Source organism: Equus quagga, chromosome 4, assembly GCF_021613505.1.
Source record: "Equus quagga isolate Etosha38 chromosome 4, UCLA_HA_Equagga_1.0, whole genome shotgun sequence".
In the NCBI taxonomy this organism is placed as follows: domain Eukaryota; kingdom Metazoa; phylum Chordata; class Mammalia; order Perissodactyla; family Equidae; genus Equus; species Equus quagga.
In genome coordinates, this window is record NC_060270.1 from 123,802,293 (window position 1) to 123,821,301 (window position 19,009).

Below are 19,009 nucleotides of genomic sequence, written 5' to 3' on the forward strand. Positions count from 1 at the left end.
GAGTGATGAGTGAGGAACTGAAATCCCGCTTCTTTAGATCTCAACAAAAGTGGAGGAAACTCCGTTTAACTTCAGGGAAACCCCTGCATCCAAAAGAACAGTGTAGAATTTGATTTGAACCTAAATGAGAATGAGCCAGCCTTGAAACACATGATCTCACATACAGTGCAGTGATGAAAGGAGAAACACAAGCCAAGAAAATGACAAATACTTAATGCAAATCAGAGAAATTCTGCAACTTTGTTGAAAATGGTCTCTTTTTTCTGCTGTAATTACTTTAGTGGTGTAGGATTGACTATAATCCCTGCTCAAAAGCAGCCTTAGAGCTGTTTTCATACCGCCAATTTCAGGAATCTAGAGTTACATGGCAGCTTGCTGCGTATCTCAAGTATTCTGTGTTCATTAGCCACAAAATTACTTCCATATTCTCACTTGTTGAAGAAAAGCCGGTTTTAGTAGATGTTGTTCCTATAAAGTTCCACCAGAGTTTCCCCATTTTCCTGTTAATTCAATGACTATGTCGTGTTTGTCGTGAGGGTCCTCCTTTCCTGACGTATTGGAGGGAGTCTGTTAGAGAAGGAAGAAGAGAATCGTTTAGGGGGCAGCAAGGCATTTGGCAGCCATACAAATAAGCAAGTGATGTCCAGTGTGGCCTCTGAAGACAGACTGCCTCGATCAGCTCCCACCTCCCTTCACTACTATTAGCTGTGCATCCTTGGAGATTTCTCTTGGTTTTCCCATTTGCAAAGTGGGCATCATAACAGGGTTAGGTGTGAAGATTAAATAAGCTTATATGTAAAAAGTACAGAACAGTACTTGACACAATATGCACTCAGTAAATATTATCCATCACAATTAAATAAAGAACACATGAATAGATGGGAGATTTCTGTAGTCTTCGTCCTAAGTCCAGTGCCTCAGGACTCAGCATGACCAAAAGACATTTGATACTCCCATCCTTTTTTTTTCTTTTCTTTTCTCAAACAACCCTGGGCTTGTCCCTACAAAAACTGTCTGCCATCTGAAGAACAGTTCAGTATATGAGGGGCAGAAAAAGGCAAAGCAGAGATTTTCAAGTAGGATCATGAGTTCTTATATTCTACTGTATACTTCTTGGGTTATTGTCAATGTGTGTAAAGTGCTTAAAACAATGCCCAGCTGAAGTGTTTGTTATCTACTAGGGGGGAAAAGAGTAGCGAGGAATCTGAGGAAGAACTGTGTCCAGTTATCCAAGTCGTTACCAAGTCCTGTTCTCTCCTATCTACCTTGGGGATGCGTCCCCTTGCCTCCACGTTTCCTGAACACACTGTGCTCCCTCCTGCTGCAGGACCCCTGTGAATGCTGTTCTGCCTCAAACGCTCTTACCACAGTCAACCCAGCCACTCTTTCACTTTGTGATCCCTCTATCTCCTTCTGATCTCAGCTCACAGTGTTGGTGCTTCCTGAGAGAAGCTCTTTCTGACACCTCAGTCAGGTCTTTAGTCCTTCATTATAGGGAAACTTCACAGCACTTACCTTCAGTTGTAATCATGCTTGTGATTATTTGGTTAGTCTGTCTACCTGTAGTCAGTCTAACACATGGTATGCAATCCGTAAATATTTATTAAACAATGAATGAATATTGCTCCCATTCTTACACTTTTGAAAGCTTTCTCTTTCCTAACTCCTTCACTGTTACTAAAGACAGTGATTTAAAGAAGTAGCCAGAGAAGAAAAGGGGCCAGAGGCTATATGTGGGGCTACATAACTGGGGCAAAAGCAAAAACGGCGTAAAGCTCATAAAAAAGTGCAGAACACAATAGCTGGGAGTGTTTTTAGAGATTATTAGTCCATCTTCTTCAGCACTGACAACAAAGGGAAATTCACTAGTTAGGGTTTTAGTCAAGGACCTTAGCCAACCACCTTCCAGACGACAGCTTCACAAACAAAGAAAAAACATGTTTTAAGCTAGAGGAGCTTAAATGTGACTCACCAACATCTGCTTTCTTTAAATATTTTTCTCTCAGAGACTACAAACCACTAAAAGGATAGAATAAATTCTCGAAACTTAACACATGGCAAAAGACAAGCATTTTATGCCACTTTCTTAATCCCCTCATTTTCAATCTCAAATGACTCTTTCTATCAAAAGACTTTTTTGTGAGGAAAGTTTGAAAGGATCTATTGAATCACAGCTGTAGAATGATTTAATAAGGGAATAATCAAAGTAGCATCTAATTTCAGTGGAAAACTATCACATTTTGATATTGACCTAGTACGTAACCCAAGTATTAGAGGACGAAAAGAACTACAAGCTCGGGGGAGAAAACAACGTTTGTTTTGAGAGAATCCCATTTTTCAACTTTCTCCTTTCTTCCCTCCTGACAGAGAAAATTCACCCTGAAGCTGCCTCCTTGCTCCCCAAAGCTCTCCATCAATGATCTGCAAAAAAATGCGTCATGCGCTGTTTCAGACATTCTCTACTTTACCAGTACATTTCATTCCCTCCAATAAAAATGAATGGCAAATACATTTATTTAGAGAACATAATCGTTGTTAATGTGTTCATAGGCTAATATCCTGTCTCAACAGGATAATAACATCCTTCACCTAGTTAAAATCCAAGCTCCCAGAAAGTCCCTTAGGAGTGACTCGTGGGGAATTTCACTCATGGCATCAGACTCATTGGTTGAAATATATTTGAGCAGCTGAGCTTTTCTCTCCTTATCCTTTAAATAATACCATGTGGAGTGCTTCCTGTAATTGACCTTGGGCAAGGTTGACCCTAGAGATCAAATAACTAGTTACTACCAGCAAAATAGCCTAAGAACGCAAGAGCACAAAAAGTTCTGTGCAAATGAAAAATTGTTTCCTATAATAGACAGCTTCAACAAAGGTGAAAGATAAAGGATAGACATAGATAGCAATGAAAGAATTAGTATCCAGACTACACGAAGAATTTCTACAGATTGAGGAAACATAAATAAGCCAGCAGAAAAGCAAGGAAAAGCTATGAACAAGAAACTCATAGAAAATTAAATGCAAATGATCCACAAACATTTGAAAAGATGGTTAACTTCATTTGTAACGAGGAAAATGCACATTGAAAGAACAATGAGATATATTTTTCATCTCTCAGATTAGCAAATATTGAAAAGTTTGATTTTTATCAAAATTTGGATAGAAAGTAGGAAAATCTTTATTTTTTATATACCGCTAATGAGAGTGTAAAGTGCTAATGCCATTTGTAAGATTCTACATCTGAAATGTACCCTCTGTGGAAGCAATTTTACATCTCCCTATTCATGCGAGAAAATACTTCATGTATGCACAATGAGATATCTACAGGGTCGCTCACTGCACCATTTGTATCGCAAACTATTAAATGGTATTTCTATATCTTAATCCCCAAACTGAAATCAGTAGGTGCTAGCCCCCTCACATTCTAGAGAGATCCACTAAGGATCCCTCAAACTCAGGGCCTAAGGATCCCTGAAACTGTAGCCATGTTGTTGGGGCCATGATGGGAAATAGCCTACGAGGACAAGCCAACAAGCAAAGAAAGAATCTGGGTCTTTCAGGGTATCAATAAGTCAATGGCACTAAACTTTGGAGCAGTTCTATCTGGGGATTTCTTGTTTTGAGGTAGTCAATGTCTCTTGTAAGGCATTTTTAGTTAGACTTTCTAACAGTGCTTACCTAATCATCCACTAACCTCTAAAACTTGATCTTCTTTCATTGACTTTAGTACTCCATCTACTGTCTTCCTCTCCATCTTAAGCCCTGTCATCCTCCCAAGGATACACATTGAGGTATGATTCATGAAAATAATGAAAGTTAATACTAGATATTAATAAAAACTATACTTTGAGCCCTTGCTGTTTGTCAAATGTGAGACACTTTACATATATTATCCCATTTATTCCTCACAACAAATCTAAAAGTTGGGAACTAATATGACCTCCATTTTACCAATGGGAAAACAGATGTGGAAAGGTTTAGTAACTTGCACAGGGTCACCCAACTGGAGAGCTGGGGATTGGAGCCAGGGTACTCTGACTGACCCACTGGATCCTACTCCTACACAGACTTTCCTCCCTGCTTTCTGGACTTCCTGAAGCAGAGCTCCACGCTGCTAGGCTACCCCACGACAAAGCCTCCATCGACTTCATCTCCCTTGATGTGGCTCCACTTCTAAGATGCTGACCCCTGAAAATCGACATTCTAACCTCAACTTCAAGTCTTTCCATTTCTTCATGATCACTTAACTTGTTTTTAATCCTAGTGGTATCTGTTTGTGTCTTGAACTCTCTCTTTTCTTCAGTTTATCCTCTCTTTTCTGGGTTCATTTGTTATGTCAGTAAGGTACCAAGTCATGTCAGTAATATACCATTAACCACCACACATCATCCTTTGCCATTTTTACCTTCTCTCACTCCTGCCTCAGCGTTATCAAGCTTAATATAACACAAAATACGCTTTCTCTGCTCTTACTCCCTGGCCGTTGAAGTTTCTAGGGTAAGTCAGTAGATTGGGTCCATAGCAATTTAATGAGTCTAATTTCAGCTAAGCTCTCATTACTGCCCAGAAATTATTATATTCAGCTACAGTAGACTCTCAACAGCAGCTCTTCCATATTGCCCCCCTTGTCCTTCAGTTCCCACCCCTTCCTGGCGATCTGTCAGAATATAGTAGTCCCTTTCTGGTTTACCAGTAAGACCCAAGACATCCAATGGAGAGCTCCTGCAATTCCACTTGCTCTATCTCAATCTCTCCTGGTAAGTTTAGTCACCCCACTCCTTCACTTTACTCTCATCTCCAAAAAAGATGTGTGTCTCTGCCTTTAGAAAGCTCAACCCAGCCTCTATTCCCATTCCTCCTGTTTCCTCTAGGTTCTTATCCACCAAGGACCTCTCTTGAGAGTGTCTTCATTTGCTTTCCCTGTTTGAGTTCCTACAAATATTCTCCCTCCTTATAAAGATCTTTCCCTCGACCTTACTACTGCATGAGTTACTGCCCTTTTATTCTCTTCTTCTTTGGAAAATTAAAAAGTAGATTAATATCACAGCTTCCATTCCATTCTTCCTACTACCCACTCACTCCTCAGTTCCTCAGAATCTGGATTCTACCCTTGATTCTCTTTCTAAAACTGTTCTCTTTCGGTCACCAATTACCAAATTACCCCATAATTGGCAAAGCCTACAATTTTTCTCGTCTTTCCGTACTATTTAGCAATGTTGAACATCCCCCTCCCTCCTGTAATTTTCTCCTTCCTTAGAACTGTGATGAGTATCCTTCTACTTCTGGATCACTAGTCTTTCCTTATGCATCTTTTCCTGGCTTCTCTTCTCTCTCCCATCTGCTATAAGCAAACACCTAGTAAGGTTCATCAGCCCTCTTTTCTCCCTATACTTCTCAGAGTTCTCAAGTATTGTCTCTACACATATTATTCTGAAATCCGTACCTTAAGCCCAAACACCCACAAGTTCCTAACAGAGAACAAACTGCCCTCTAGATGTCTTTAGTGTACATTTTAAAATATCCATCTACCTACCTACCTAATTTTCTAAGGAAGATAGATATTGAGTAGATTCCTTAAAGAACCCACAATTAATGGAGAGGGGACAATCAAATACCTACCTAATGCAATTGAAGTAGTAGCAATAGTAATTATAGTAATAATAGCTAATATTTAGAGTCTTGACTGTATGCCAGTTATCATGCTGAATACATTCAAGAACTTATTAAATCTTGTTAAATCTTCACAACAAGTCTGGTTGGGAACTACCAGTACTATTCTCTTAAGAAGTTCTATGCACAGATCATCTTCTAAATCTTTGCAACAACCATATGTGTTGTAATTATTTTTATTATCCCCATTTCTAAGATGAGCAAACCAAGGTTTAAAGAGGTTAAATAATCACACAGGTAGTAAATGACAAAGCCAGTGTTTGAACTTGACTCCGTAAGGATGATGATGATGGTGATAGCTACCATTTCTTAGCACCTGCCACACGCCAGGACCTGCGCATGGTAGGTACATATGTTCTCTTACTTAACTTTCAGAATTCTATGACCTAGGTTTTCCTTTAACATATTAGGAAACTAAGGCTGAGAAAGGTTAAGTAAAAAGCCCTTGGTTACAGAGCTAATAAATTGCGGAATTGATGTAGTAGATTAAAAGTGGCAACAAATTCTTTGCAGTTTCTGCTATGGAGAGGTAAAGTCTGTTTCCCTACCAACTGAAGGAAAGAATGGAGTCAGAAGCGACTAGCGTTATTCACTTGAATGTCCCAGTGGCATCACAAATGCAATATGCAGGTCTGAGCTCATTGTGCTATCCCTCTAAAACAAGTTTTTTTTTATATGCTTTATTCTGATAAACCAAGGCTTAGAATCAAACAAATAGGCAACTGAATCTCGGCTTCACCCCAATTACTGCCATTCCCCAAGTTGAACTGAATCTGCCTTGTGTATCATTGCCTGATTAATCTTCATTAAATGTGAAGGAGTTCAAAACAGGCTGTGCCCCAAGCTGTGCCACTTTGGCACGTAGAATATTTTGAGCTAAAGGCAGTAGAGACCCTTTGGGCTCAACAGAAACTTTTACCTCTCCCTTAAAGAATTTAAATTGGAGGTCTTGCCCATAATAAGAGTTATGACCAGAAATAAACTTTTTTGACCTACCTATAAGGCAGGGTAAACATCTAATTACTGAACATCTGCTCTTCTTATCATCCTATAAATTATCCTCCTCCCCTCTGAAGCCTCAGGCCCCTATCCCATTCTTTGGCTCATGATGGCATAAATAACACATTTTACTTTTTTGTCTCTGAACCTCTCATGCATGTGGGGTTCCCGCACATACACAATTAAACTTGATTTTCTCTGGTTAATTTGTCTCATGTCAATTTAATTCTTAGACCAGCCAGAAGAACCTATAAAGGCAGAAGAAAATTTTTCCCTCCCCGACAAAGGCAACTCTAAAGTTAGTGCCCTGTTCAAAAACTTTCCATGAGTTTCCACTCCATGGCCCAAGCATGTCCAGCCTTTTCTTCCTCTACTTCCTCACTGATACACTCTAAATTTCAGCCAGAAGGAGTTACTTCTTGTTTCTCCACAATTATCACCTTGTCACCCTCCCTTTCTTGGCATATGTACTCATTTTTTCCTGCCTTCATGACACTGCTGTTTGCTTAAAATGCCCTCTCCACTGCGGTTCAATCTGTCAAAGAAATAGCCACATTAAATACTATCTCTTCCATGAGTTTTTTCTTGATGCCTCCAGATGGAAGTGATTTCTTCCTCCTTTGAATTTCCTATTAAATTTGATTTTCTTATTTTAATTGTTTAGCTTGAGTTATAGTTATTTATGAAAAGTTGTCATTCCTTTAGTACTAGATTTCAAGCTCCCTAAGCAAGAGAAGGTATCTTAGTCATCAATGTATCACTTGCAGGAACCTCCCAGAACCTTACACACAGTAGGTGTGGAGAATTTAGAGACCCAGTAAATAAAATATTATTCTCCCTCTGAGTCAAAACCAACTGAGAAAAAGACATCAAAGTCATATTGGTGGAGAAACATTACTGCATTACTGATAAACACTAGATTGGAAAATATGACCAAGTGGCCTGATTTTATGCCTCTAAAATAGTGGGCTTATCATCTACCCTGTCATGGAAGAGTTAGACAAGATCAAGTCTTCCCCACAGGGTCAGGCCTCACTAATTTGTGGAGAGCCAGACCAGAATGTACCTGGTTGGCACAGTGACGGATCCATTGAACACAGAGCCCAGGTCCTTTTCCCAAACCCTCCAGGGAGAGAAGTGAGGAACAGGGCAGAGACCTGAGGCATTAGTCCAGCCGAAGTCCCTCCATATGAAAACATGAGGATTAGCTTTAATGAAAATGATAAAATTCAAAAGGACAGTCTGTCTTCAACTAAACCCAACCAGATTCTGGGAACAAGGAATAGAAAAAAAGTGATTTAATATAGAGGAATTTGGAGATGTACATGAATAGTAATGATAGCACTGGTGGCAATATATACTGAGTTTTACAATAAGTCAGGGCATTGTTCCAATCTTTTTCATTGCAGTAACCGGGTTATCATCTCAATAACTCTAGAAAGCACGTACTAATATTGTCTCCACTTTACAGATAAAGAAACTGGGATACAGAGAGATTTAAAAATTTGTCCAAGTTCACACAACCAGTAAGCAGTAGAGCTGGAACTTAAAAAGTCTCCCGCTGGAACCCAACTATATATAAACTGAAAAATATTAATGGCCTTTTTCATATTGCTGTGCTAAACCTCCCCAACCCACACTCCACTTCCCCACCCCCAGAAATGTCAATAACTCAAGCTTTCTCTTTGTCACAGATAGGTTGTTATTGGTTTGGTAGCCTGCAAACGAAGAACGCCTGTCATTGTGTGATCAAACCATTCCATGGTTGCATCACTAGAAAGCCCAGACTGCCTCCCAGAACCGAGACGGCCCTCTGCAAACAGCAAAGAGCATCCTCCAGTTGTTCTGTGTTTCACTGATTTGTTTTTCCACTGTAAAATGGATATTTAACTGATAAAGTCTCTTGCCTAGAGACACCTCCCCTCTCCCTCACTTCCGTTCCCCAACCCGAGAATGTGTTGGTTTTTTCTTTAAAAAGGTCAGTTTACTAAGACTCTTTGCTTAGCTAAGAAAACATGGTAGAGGCTGTGTGGCATGAAGGCATTAGCATGGGAATGAAAAGTTCCTTGCTGATTAAACACAGGCCTGGCAGACTAAACTGATTGTCTCTTGGGACACGCTGAGTTAGCACTAATCGAGAGCAATGCATTATGAAAAGGAGTAGGTCTTTACAGCACTCAGTTATTGAGGACAGTTGCCTCCTATGCTGCTACCAGTACGAAACTCCAGAAAGATACCTCCCCACAAGCCTAACACCAGATGACAAACTCTGCCAGCGTTACTGCAAGCGGAGATGTGATCGCGTCCACTTTAGAAGCCCCAGAATACCCTGGGATGCATGAGTAGGGGGCAAAGAGGAGAAGCAGGATGAGGTGAAGAGAACCACCTACGGACCGATTTGTACAGTGCCACAGTCATTCGGTTGTCTTTTAACGGCTGCTTTACTGAAAAGCAAGGTTTAAATGATCTCTGGAACATGGACAAAATCTGGGTAGAGTCTGATATGCCTTAACACACTTGAACAGGCCTCCTCAGCTACAACTCAGGCCGTGGACACCCCGTAGGAAGAGTCAGCAATTTCACTTAGCTGCTCAGGGAGTATCTTGTATCTGCCCCTGACCCTCCATGTCTTATCCCACTTGTTTTGTTTTGGCAAAGTGTCATCAGTATTCAACAATATTTATTAAGCAAGATCCCTACATAAAATCACACAGTCCCTACCCTCTCTAAACCTGTAGTCGAGACTAGAGGAGAATACACATTCCTGTGTAAAGCACTTAGATAGTCCCTACCTCATAGTAAGTGCCATATTGATATTATTATTGTTGTTATTATTAATCTTACTTCGTATTTCCTTTTGCTTGGATTCAGTCTCTCTGCTTATATTCCGCTTAGATTCATATCTTGGTCGGACTCTGATTTTGCTTATGGGCACTTTCTCATATCATCCTTAACTCCATGTTTCCCGGACAGTTGATCAATTTCCATCAGTCTCTGTCTCCCTGTCTCTGTCTCCCTGTTTCTATCTCTCTGTCTCTCAAACACACACGTACGCCCCCAGCCCCAGGATCAGAGCTCAGGTTCAGCACGTCAGATTTAAGTGGATACTTCTCAACCTTTAAGTTGATGCATTTATAACTTAGTTACAACTGAAAGGGAAAAAAATTCACTGTCTTGCTCTGAAAAACTGTCTCTGTTCAAAAGAATAATTGGATGGGCCTATCTGTTAAAAACAGACCGTTAGCTGATCAAAATTAATTACTTGAAATTTTTTTTCCATTTAAAATGTGAGTGTTGAATGAGCAATTGTTCTGTTGAGGGACTATATACATCTTTCCAGTCAGCAGGATGTTGTTCAAAATGTGTTTCCGAAGAACACGAGTTATGATGATTTCACACTTGCCAAAAAGAATTATAATTCCTGTTTTGAAGCCAGTGGAAGCTCAAATGCTTCTGACTGTGTCAGATCTGACTGGAAACAGAGCCCTTAAGTGAATGAATCATTGAACAAAATCATTTGTTAATATGAACATTATGTAGTGTACCTGGATAGACCCCTGCCTTCCATCAGATTGCAGTATAACAGGGAGACAGGACAGACACATATATACTAAAACAGCCTGAATTATATGCCAAATGAAGGGGCCCGGCACTCCTAAGATGATCTGAACTGGAGTGTGAAAAAATTACTGGTACCCTCTACCCCTAAGAGAATTTCACACATAATGCCAAAGCAAGGGTATGTTTTCTCAAGATTCCCACTGTATACAATAGAGTAACAATTGAACAGTGCCTACAACACATGGCAAGATAAAATAATGGGAAGTGTGATAAACATTTTTTTCTGACTGCCCAACATCTATTTACCCTACTTCTGGTAACAGCCCACAACGTCTGTTTGGGGATCGACCCCTCCTCACTCTTAGTCCATGTGGTTCCTGTGCGGCTAATCCACTTTCAGCTCTGAATGGTGGTACGTGAGCTAGACTTGGCCAGAGCATCATTTTATACGGTTTCTGTTACTGATTCTCAAGCAAGTCAATCGTCCTAACGAGACTCCAGACTTCTGTTGGACCCATCAAGGTGGCAGACTTTCTTTCCTGGTAGACTTTAACCAGAAAGGTTGTGAGGCCGGGGCTACTGCAGCTCACTTGTCACCAAAAGGAGACTTAGAATGAAGCATGAGCATGTCACACATGAATCCTCATATGGAGATTAGAGTCAAGTTAAAAGATAGACAGAAGTCAAGAGCTTCCCGCCCCTAAATTTTTCAGTTTTGTGAGCCAGTAAATTCCTTTCTTAAGCTAGTTTATGTTTGAGAGTTTTTTATATTTTGTTTCGGCCTAACACGACTTGCAAGTGTGGTACATGTTATCTTAGGGAAAGAGTGGCTAATTCAGGAGCTAGTCCTTAAGGAAACTCCCTTTGTCTCCAATCCATTGAGTCAGTGCTGTTTCTTCTCCAGAACCCATGACTCACATGGCTGCAGGCAGGGTTGTTGCTCCCTCTGTGAAAAAATTCTCAAGCCAGCTTTTCTTTGTCACCCACTTGATCCTGGAAATATCCCAAGAGCCAGTATGGGCGGGACTCTGTTACCCTCATGGTACTGCCACTTACTGGCTGGGGGACCTTGAAAAAACTCCCCCTGCCTCCACCCTCTCTTCCTCTCTCACAGCCATCTTTGGGGCAGGCCTTCCTCTCAGCAGTTCTCTTGTGGGGCCATCATTGAGGAAGGGTCTTGCCTATCCATGGAAAATGTGAGCATTACGTCCCAGCGTTCTGTTCTTTGTGCAAGTAACAATTGTTAACATGTGTCAAATGCACATCAGGAGACAGTCACTGCTAAGAGTTTTACATAGATTACCTCATATAATCCTTTCCCCCTTTACAGATCAGGAATTGAGGCATAGATCAGTTCAATAAATTTCCCAAGGTCACACAACCATTAAGTAGGAGTATCATAAGATGGGAAGGAATAATACTTCCTCCTGTGAATCTTGGCAATGTTCTTTTGGACTCCAGTCAGCTAATGACAACTTATATACATCACAGGACTGGGCAGGAGTAGGGAGAAGGGGCCCAGAGTCAGGCAGAGACCAGATGATTCAATTAAGTAGAAATGAAGTAAAAGAATATATATAAGATCTGTCTTGGGTGGAAAAGAACAGAATCATAGTGTATAAATACAAGGAAACTGATGTCTTCCAATTTGCAGTTGTTCATAGCAATGACTATTCTGGAAAGACACGATGCCTCACAAATTCATGTATTTTTATCTTTGAAAGGCACCATTCCAGAAACCTTGTCCTGTTATGTGTTGTATAGCTCGCTTTTCCTACAGTGTGTCCTCTACATATTCATTTCATTAATTCATGAAATGTTTATTGCTTATTTATTATATGCCAGGCACTATGCCAGGCATGGGGATACAATCATTGGCAAAAAAAGTCAGTGTGCCTACCTTAATGGAGCTTACTCTATCAATCTATATGTTACAGAAATAAGAGTTAACTTACAATTGAGATGAGTGTTTCAAAATAAAGACGAACGGTCACATCATGAGAGCCTCCGATGGCAGAAGTGGCCAGCGAGGGAAGCTAGGCAAGAGAGAAAGGAAAAAAAGATATGCATTTGTTCAGGCCCTCAGTCCCCACATTGTTTCAGTTGAGATACTCCCCTTCATGATTTTCTTTCTTATTCTCAACTTCTCAAGGCTTCTGTGTCCTCTGCACTGAATGCTCACACTCTCCCACACCCACCCACCTTAGTGCCTCAGTCTGCCCTTCCTTACCCTTTCCCAAGCTCTGGGTCTTTTTCCAACCCTAGGTCCCAGTCAACATGTGCACGTCTTTATGTCTTTGTCTCGTTCCCTAGGGCTTGTTCTGTTTTAAAATCATATAGTTGTGATCACACAGTATAGATGTGGCAGAGACTGCCAGCTGCCTAGCCAGTATCTGCTGGTCCCTTCTTCCTTAGTATTAGAAGCTTATTTGATTTATTAAGGTACCTAGCTAAAAGTGCTATATTTCGTGACCTCTCTTGGAGTTAGGTGTGCCCATATGACTAAGTTCTGGCAAATGAGATATAAACAGAAAGGTCGTATGGAGCTCCAGAAAACTTAGTGAAAAGGCAGCTAACATAGGCTCTTTGGATCTTTTTCTTCCATATCTCTTTCTCTTTTCTTCTGGCTAGATTATAAATACAGTATGTAAAGGAAAAAACATACTCCTATCACTCGCTCCTTCTTTTTTTTTTTGGTAAGGAAGATTGGCCCTGAGCTAACATCTGTTGCTAATCTTCCTCTATTTTTTTTTTGCATGTGGCACACTGCCACAGCATGGCTTGGTGGGTGGTGTCTTGGCTGCGGCAGGGATCTGAACCCACAAACCCCGGGCCGCTGAAGCAGAGCACGTGAACTTAACCACTACACCACCTGGCCGGCCAACTATTGCTCTTACTATGTCTCTCTACTCTCAATATTTTACTTACCCTCAGAACACTCCACTTCACAAGACTTCTGACACCAGATGTGTGGGTTTTCTACACACCAAGCAATTCTGCGACGCCAGCTGAGTGTCCTCAAATTTAACTCAATTCTGACACTATCTACCTGGAGACAGCATCAGATCCCACAGGTTAAGGCTTCAGTCTCATAAGACTGTCCCCCACCCCCACTTCAGATGCCAGTCTCAAATCCAAGTTGTCACCTGTGTTTCTGACAGACAGCTATAAATCAGAGGGTCCCCTTCCTCAGGTTCAATTAATTTGCTAGAGTGGCTGACGGAACTCAGGAAAACAGCGTAGTTACTAATTACTAGTTTATTATAAAAGGATGTAAGTGAGGAACAGCCAGATGGAATAGATGCATAGGGCAAGGTATGTGGGAAGGGGCACAGAGTTTCCAAGCCTTCTCCGGGTGTGCCGCTCTCCCAGCACCTAATCCTGGTTGGTTCCCACAGCAACCAGCCCCATCCTTTCCCAAAGTCACCTCATTAACATAAACTCTGGTATGGTTGAAAGGTGCTTGTCACGGAATAACAAAAGACACCTTTATCACTTTGGCCACTTTGGAAATTCCAAGGGTTTTAAGAGCTGTGTGCCAGAACCCTGGATGAAAACCAAACATGTATTTCTTATTACAAATCACAAGATCACACGGCGGCTGGAGCTCGAGCAGCTATTTTGATCATGAGGTGATCTTGGAATGGAAGCCGCTAAGAGACCCAACGAGAAAGAGGGAGCCTGCGTGCCTGAGAGTGTTTGCAGCAGAGTTGCCGAATCCGCCTCGGCTGCCTAGCTCCTTAAGGGAAGAAACTGTGATTGTATTTAAGCCACTGTTGTTTTGAGCATCAGTTACTTTCTGCCCAACTTAATTCTAACTAAAACATTGAGACTTCTGGGAACCCCCCTTCAAAAGGGGACATGCCGTTACAATGCAACTTTTTTGCTCTTCTTTCCTTCTGCTTCCTGCCTGGAATGTGGACACAAGGGCTAGGGCATTGGCAACTATTTTAGCCAACTTTGAAGATGACAGATAGAAAGAGACAGGGCGTCTGATGCTGCGGAACTGCCTGGCCAGGTCTGGACTTATTTTCTGTGAGAGAAACGCCAACTTGTCTCCAGTTTAAGCACTGCTATTTTAGTTCTTTAGTACTAGCAGCTGCACACAATTTAAACTGATCAAATCTATAATTCTGTGAAGAATCTCTTTTATTCACTTAACATAGTGAAAACTTTTTTTTTTTCAGTTTTATAACTTCACTTGACAATCAGCTCTCAGTTCCCATCCACACTGACTGTAGATTTTTGACAGTGGTGACAGGTACACAGGTAACCAATGCGTAGAGCTTGTTTGCCGAATCTTCATCCTCATTATGTTGTCTGGACAACTGCACGTGATACAGTAGAGGACAGTCCTTATTCCTTTGGCCCAGACAGCTTTGTCCAGCCTGGTGTCAAAGCGCACAGCTGGAGTTCTCATCTCCTTCAGGGCAAATTTCTGGATTTCTCAGAGTGCCCGAAGGGCGCGCTTCTCGGAGCCCACTCCATGGATGCCCTTGTGCATGGTGATGGCGATTCTTTGGTCACCAGCTCCTTGATGGCAGAATGGCCCTTCTTCTCGCCACCCTCCTTTGCCCAAGCCAGTCTGCTGCACCCAGGCTGGGAAGGAAGAGCACGAGGTATTACAGGAGAGGTAAGCTGCCTCGCCCCAAAGCATTCTCCAGTTACTGAAAACTCTTTGTGATTATCACTGTTAATGCCAGTATCATTTCACTGCATAGGTGCACCATGATTTTACCACACAGGGCCCAATTTTCAGACATTTACAACTTCTTTTATTTATTTGCCATTCTAATCCACACTTTTCAAAGTATTTCACATTCGAATATGATTATTATACGTCACTTCCTTCCAAGAGCCAGTTTTCATGTTTCCAGTTTCATTACACAAGGTTATTTCATGAAGAAAGTTAAATTGCGTCTGAATAAACTCAGTGCCCTTAGAGGTGCCCCTCTCCACTCCTAAGAGAAGAGAACTTGGGTGACCTATAAAAAGCAACCCCACTGTATTCCAACAGCAGCTCAGCGTATCCTTCCATGATCTACGTCCTGTGTGTGAATTCAAACCCTCTGCTCTGGCATTCCGGATCCCAGACTTCTGCTTGCTGCCTAAATTGTGTCTATTTGCCAGCTTTCTTCTGAATGACACCTCAGCTGCACTGTCTGCCTGGATGTCTACTTCTCCTTTAGATACTGTATCTCTGTTGCATTTCCTATGGCCTGGGTGCCAGTGCCAGCTCACTGCTGTGTCCAACCTGGGCCATTCCAGATATACCATCAGGTACTCTCCCTGAGAACTCCGGTTGGTATCTTTTACTAATTTGGATGAGTTTTGCTTGGTGTCTCAGGTACCTGAAGTTTCCATACTCCCAGGCCTCTTAATTCCAGATCCATATTCCACTTGTCCTGGTTGATTAAAACTACTTTCCAGGGGCTGACCTCTTTTCACACTCTGATTTGCCTTGTTTCCAGATGAAATTCCTGGAATATTTTGGCTATGTGTCCTATTTGGTCATGATTAATGCTCTATATTTGGAAGTTTCTTCTCGTGCCCCTAAAATATGACTCTACTTTGATTTTAGACATTGGATCACTGGCCTTCACTAGACTGAATTTGCAGGATCCAAATTTAGCTTCTGATATTTGGCCCTTTATCCTGGAAACTGAAAACATGTCCTAGTTTACCACCAATCTTGCCAGCTTTTCACTAATTCCCTCCTCCCCTTACGATTAGCTTTCCTTACTCTCAATTTGCCATCTTTACAGAAGAGAGGTATCCTGATAAATCCCAACCGCCGGGGTCTCTCTAGTTTGCTAGGAGTCGCCATGACAACCAAAGCTGCTGTTGCATCTAGTGGAGAGAGAATCACTAAGTTAATGTGGTGACTCGCAGCTGACCTGTCAAACTGTGGATCTCATGAAGGGTCAACAGTCATGTCAGAGATCAATCCCAGGTGAATCCTGACAATACCAGCAATAGCATTCAGCCAATCAAAGCTTACATTTGTTATGCAGTTAACCATGTACTGGCACGTTCCTGAGCACTTTAATCCTTATTAAATCTTTACTGAAACAATATGGGGTACATGCCATCAGAATCCCTATTTCACATATGCAGATATCCAGGCTTTGAGAGGCCAGAAAACAGTTCTGGTAGCATGGAGGGCGAAACTAACAGAGAGCCCTCCCAACCAATACCTAGAACTGTTAGGCAAAATAAATTATATTTTAAATACCTAGGTGAGCTAGCAAAAGAGAATGGAAACCACCAGACATTAAGAGGGAACTAAAACAGTGTGGTAAAGTGAGCTGACATCATGTCTGCACTGAGGTGGTTGTAAGTTTAAAATAGGCCTTAAAGACTAGAGATTTGGATCTTAACATTCGACAGAAACAAGACACCAGTAGAGAATTGAAACTGAGACCTCTAAGGAACCAAGACCCATAAAGGTCCTCACCCTTTGTGAAAGGAGAACTAGACTCTTTCTGCCTATGAGCCCCAAGAAGAGTTCAAGGAAACTTCCTTCTGCCTGGACAATTTGGTCTGGACCAGTGATGTTCAGTGATGCCTCGTAGAAACAAAAGAAAGAGCATTATGAGGAGACTTCCATAAACAGAGACACAGGAAGTCCCCACGGCACAAGCAATTCTAAGATACATAAGAAAATAATGCGTCATGAGCGAGAGTTGGCAGATACTGTAACTGGGGACATTAGCACTTCCCTGAACTTGAGAAAACAGAATAATATGAAATAAGTATTTTGAAAATAGGTAAACACATGAAAGAAGGAAGAGAAACATAAGAAAGAAAATTACAATGAAAAAAGAACAGGTGGATTTGAAAAGAACCAGATATAATACCTGGAAAAGAAAAATACAGTCATCGAGAGGTTCAGTAACTTGCTTGAGGTCACTCAGCTAAAAAGTGATGGAACTGGAGCTCAAAACTCAGCTTTATCTGTCCCCCACTATGTTTGAAACATCGAGCCACACTAGCTCCCCACAGATCAAAATCTAAGCTAATGAATTCCACGGGAGAACCTCACTCTTCTGACTTGGCAAAATCTCCTCAGGGTGAGCATATTGCTGAAAATCACACGCAGCGGCTGGGGATAAAACTAAACGCTTGCTTTCCTATAGGAATTAACAAGTTACAGCAAAAAAAGTTCTGAGATTGGCAAGGTCAACATGAAGGTTTTTATAAACCACTGAGTGAACAGATCCATCTACGGCTTTAACAGTGAATGACACACTCACCTATTTTCCTTTAAGCTCGGAACTCGTTGTCCTTGGCCGTATGTGGCTCTTTGGCGGCTTGGAGTAGCAGTCCGGCGAGATCTTGGGTGGGGATGGATCACTGAGCCCGGAGGTGATATTTATGCGCGTTGGAGGGTATTTTGCTGTTTTGGAAAATTCAGCTTCTGCTCTGGTTAGCTCTTATCCTCTCCTCCCTAACTATTCCACCAATCCTGACAAGCAGGCAATTTACAGATGATTACTGCAAACTGAGTAACGATGGCAACTGAGATTGCTCTAGAGAGCTGGCAATAACCAAATTACGGAAGCGCTGTTGCTCTGTGCCCTATCTAGGTCACGGAGCTAGAGATGCTGTATCAAACTTTTCTTATGAGGTTTGTTGTATTGGACATTTAACAAATACAGCGTTGTTTTCGAGTAATATAGTCTCCAGCGCAAAGACCTATAGAGGTTATTTTTAATGAAAAATTCATTATTTTGTCCTTCTCGTAGATTAGCGTTATTCCGCAGATATTTCTCTCTGCATTCCCAGGATCTCATGCGGTTAAGGGCGTCTACTGTTCTGTCCACACTTTTCATTATGTCTCATGAAAGCCATCTCATGCATAAAGTGCTCCAAATGTTAGTGAACACAAAGAAAAAGAGAATGTGAGAATTGTGTGGTTGGTGCCAGAGAGGAAGCTGTAATGAAACCAAAGGGGTTGATTCCTCTTCCTAACTAGAGCCTGATTACAGGGCAGCTTGTGTCTCCTCTCCTCCAAACATGCTAGAACCTTCGAAAAGGTGTTTATTAAAATTTGAATCATGCACTTAGGGGTTTAAATGATCTTATGCAGCGAACAAGGACTGGTCTTGTGCTTTCAGTGTGTAATCTGATTTCAGTTTTTGTCAGGCAATGAGAACGTGGAAGATTTAAGGGCACTGACGCAAACTGGGCCCTCCGTTGACCCCAGGAGCCGCTGGGCAGCAGTGCGGGGCCGATGGCGCAGGTAGGCAGCTCTGAAGTGTCTCTCCGCGGTTAGTCTCTCAAGAGAAGGCAGCTTGGTCATCCTTTGAGGCGGTAATTACATTCTGTTCCGGTGACCGGCGGTAATTAATTGAACTTTGTGCCCAATCTAAAAATAAACAAACACAGGGGAGAGTGCAATGTCTGGGAAAGGCCACAGGCATTCTTGGCATTTGGGCTTGTTTCTTTGAACGGTGTAAAGGAAGTGAAAGCCTCATTTTCTCCCGGAACAATGTCAGGTTGTAACTGGCCGCTGACCTGCAAGAGTCCCCCACCCCCACCCCCAAATGAGCCTTCAAGATTGGTAACTTTCGATAACAAAAACAGAAGCTTTACAAAATACAGCATTAACATTGCTTATATTCTCTCAAAACACATGAGTTACTTGTACAGACCTACGCAAAGCTTCACCCAGAGAAGAGCTTTGGAAGAAAGGCAAATATATGCGTAGACCGTTGGAGATACATTGAGCGCTGAGTCACAGACGAAAACGCTAGAAGAAACCATTTAATTTGAT

General features: G+C 41.7%; 1 long non-coding RNA gene and 1 pseudogene across 1 annotated transcript; both read right to left on the reverse strand.

Annotated features, from left to right (window-relative positions):
• Positions 1 to 436: 436 nt before the first annotated feature.
• On the reverse strand, positions 437 to 13,268 carry LOC124238528 (uncharacterized). Its single transcript, XR_006888321.1, has 3 exons — positions 13,159 to 13,268; positions 12,186 to 12,266; positions 437 to 567 (listed from the first exon to the last, which is right to left on the reverse strand). It is a non-coding gene; the product is annotated as an uncharacterized LOC124238528 (long non-coding RNA).
• A 1,147-nt stretch (positions 13,269 to 14,415) lies between these two features.
• Positions 14,416 to 18,220, reverse strand: LOC124238527 (60S ribosomal protein L31-like; annotated as a pseudogene).
• Positions 18,221 to 19,009: the final 789 nt, after the last annotated feature.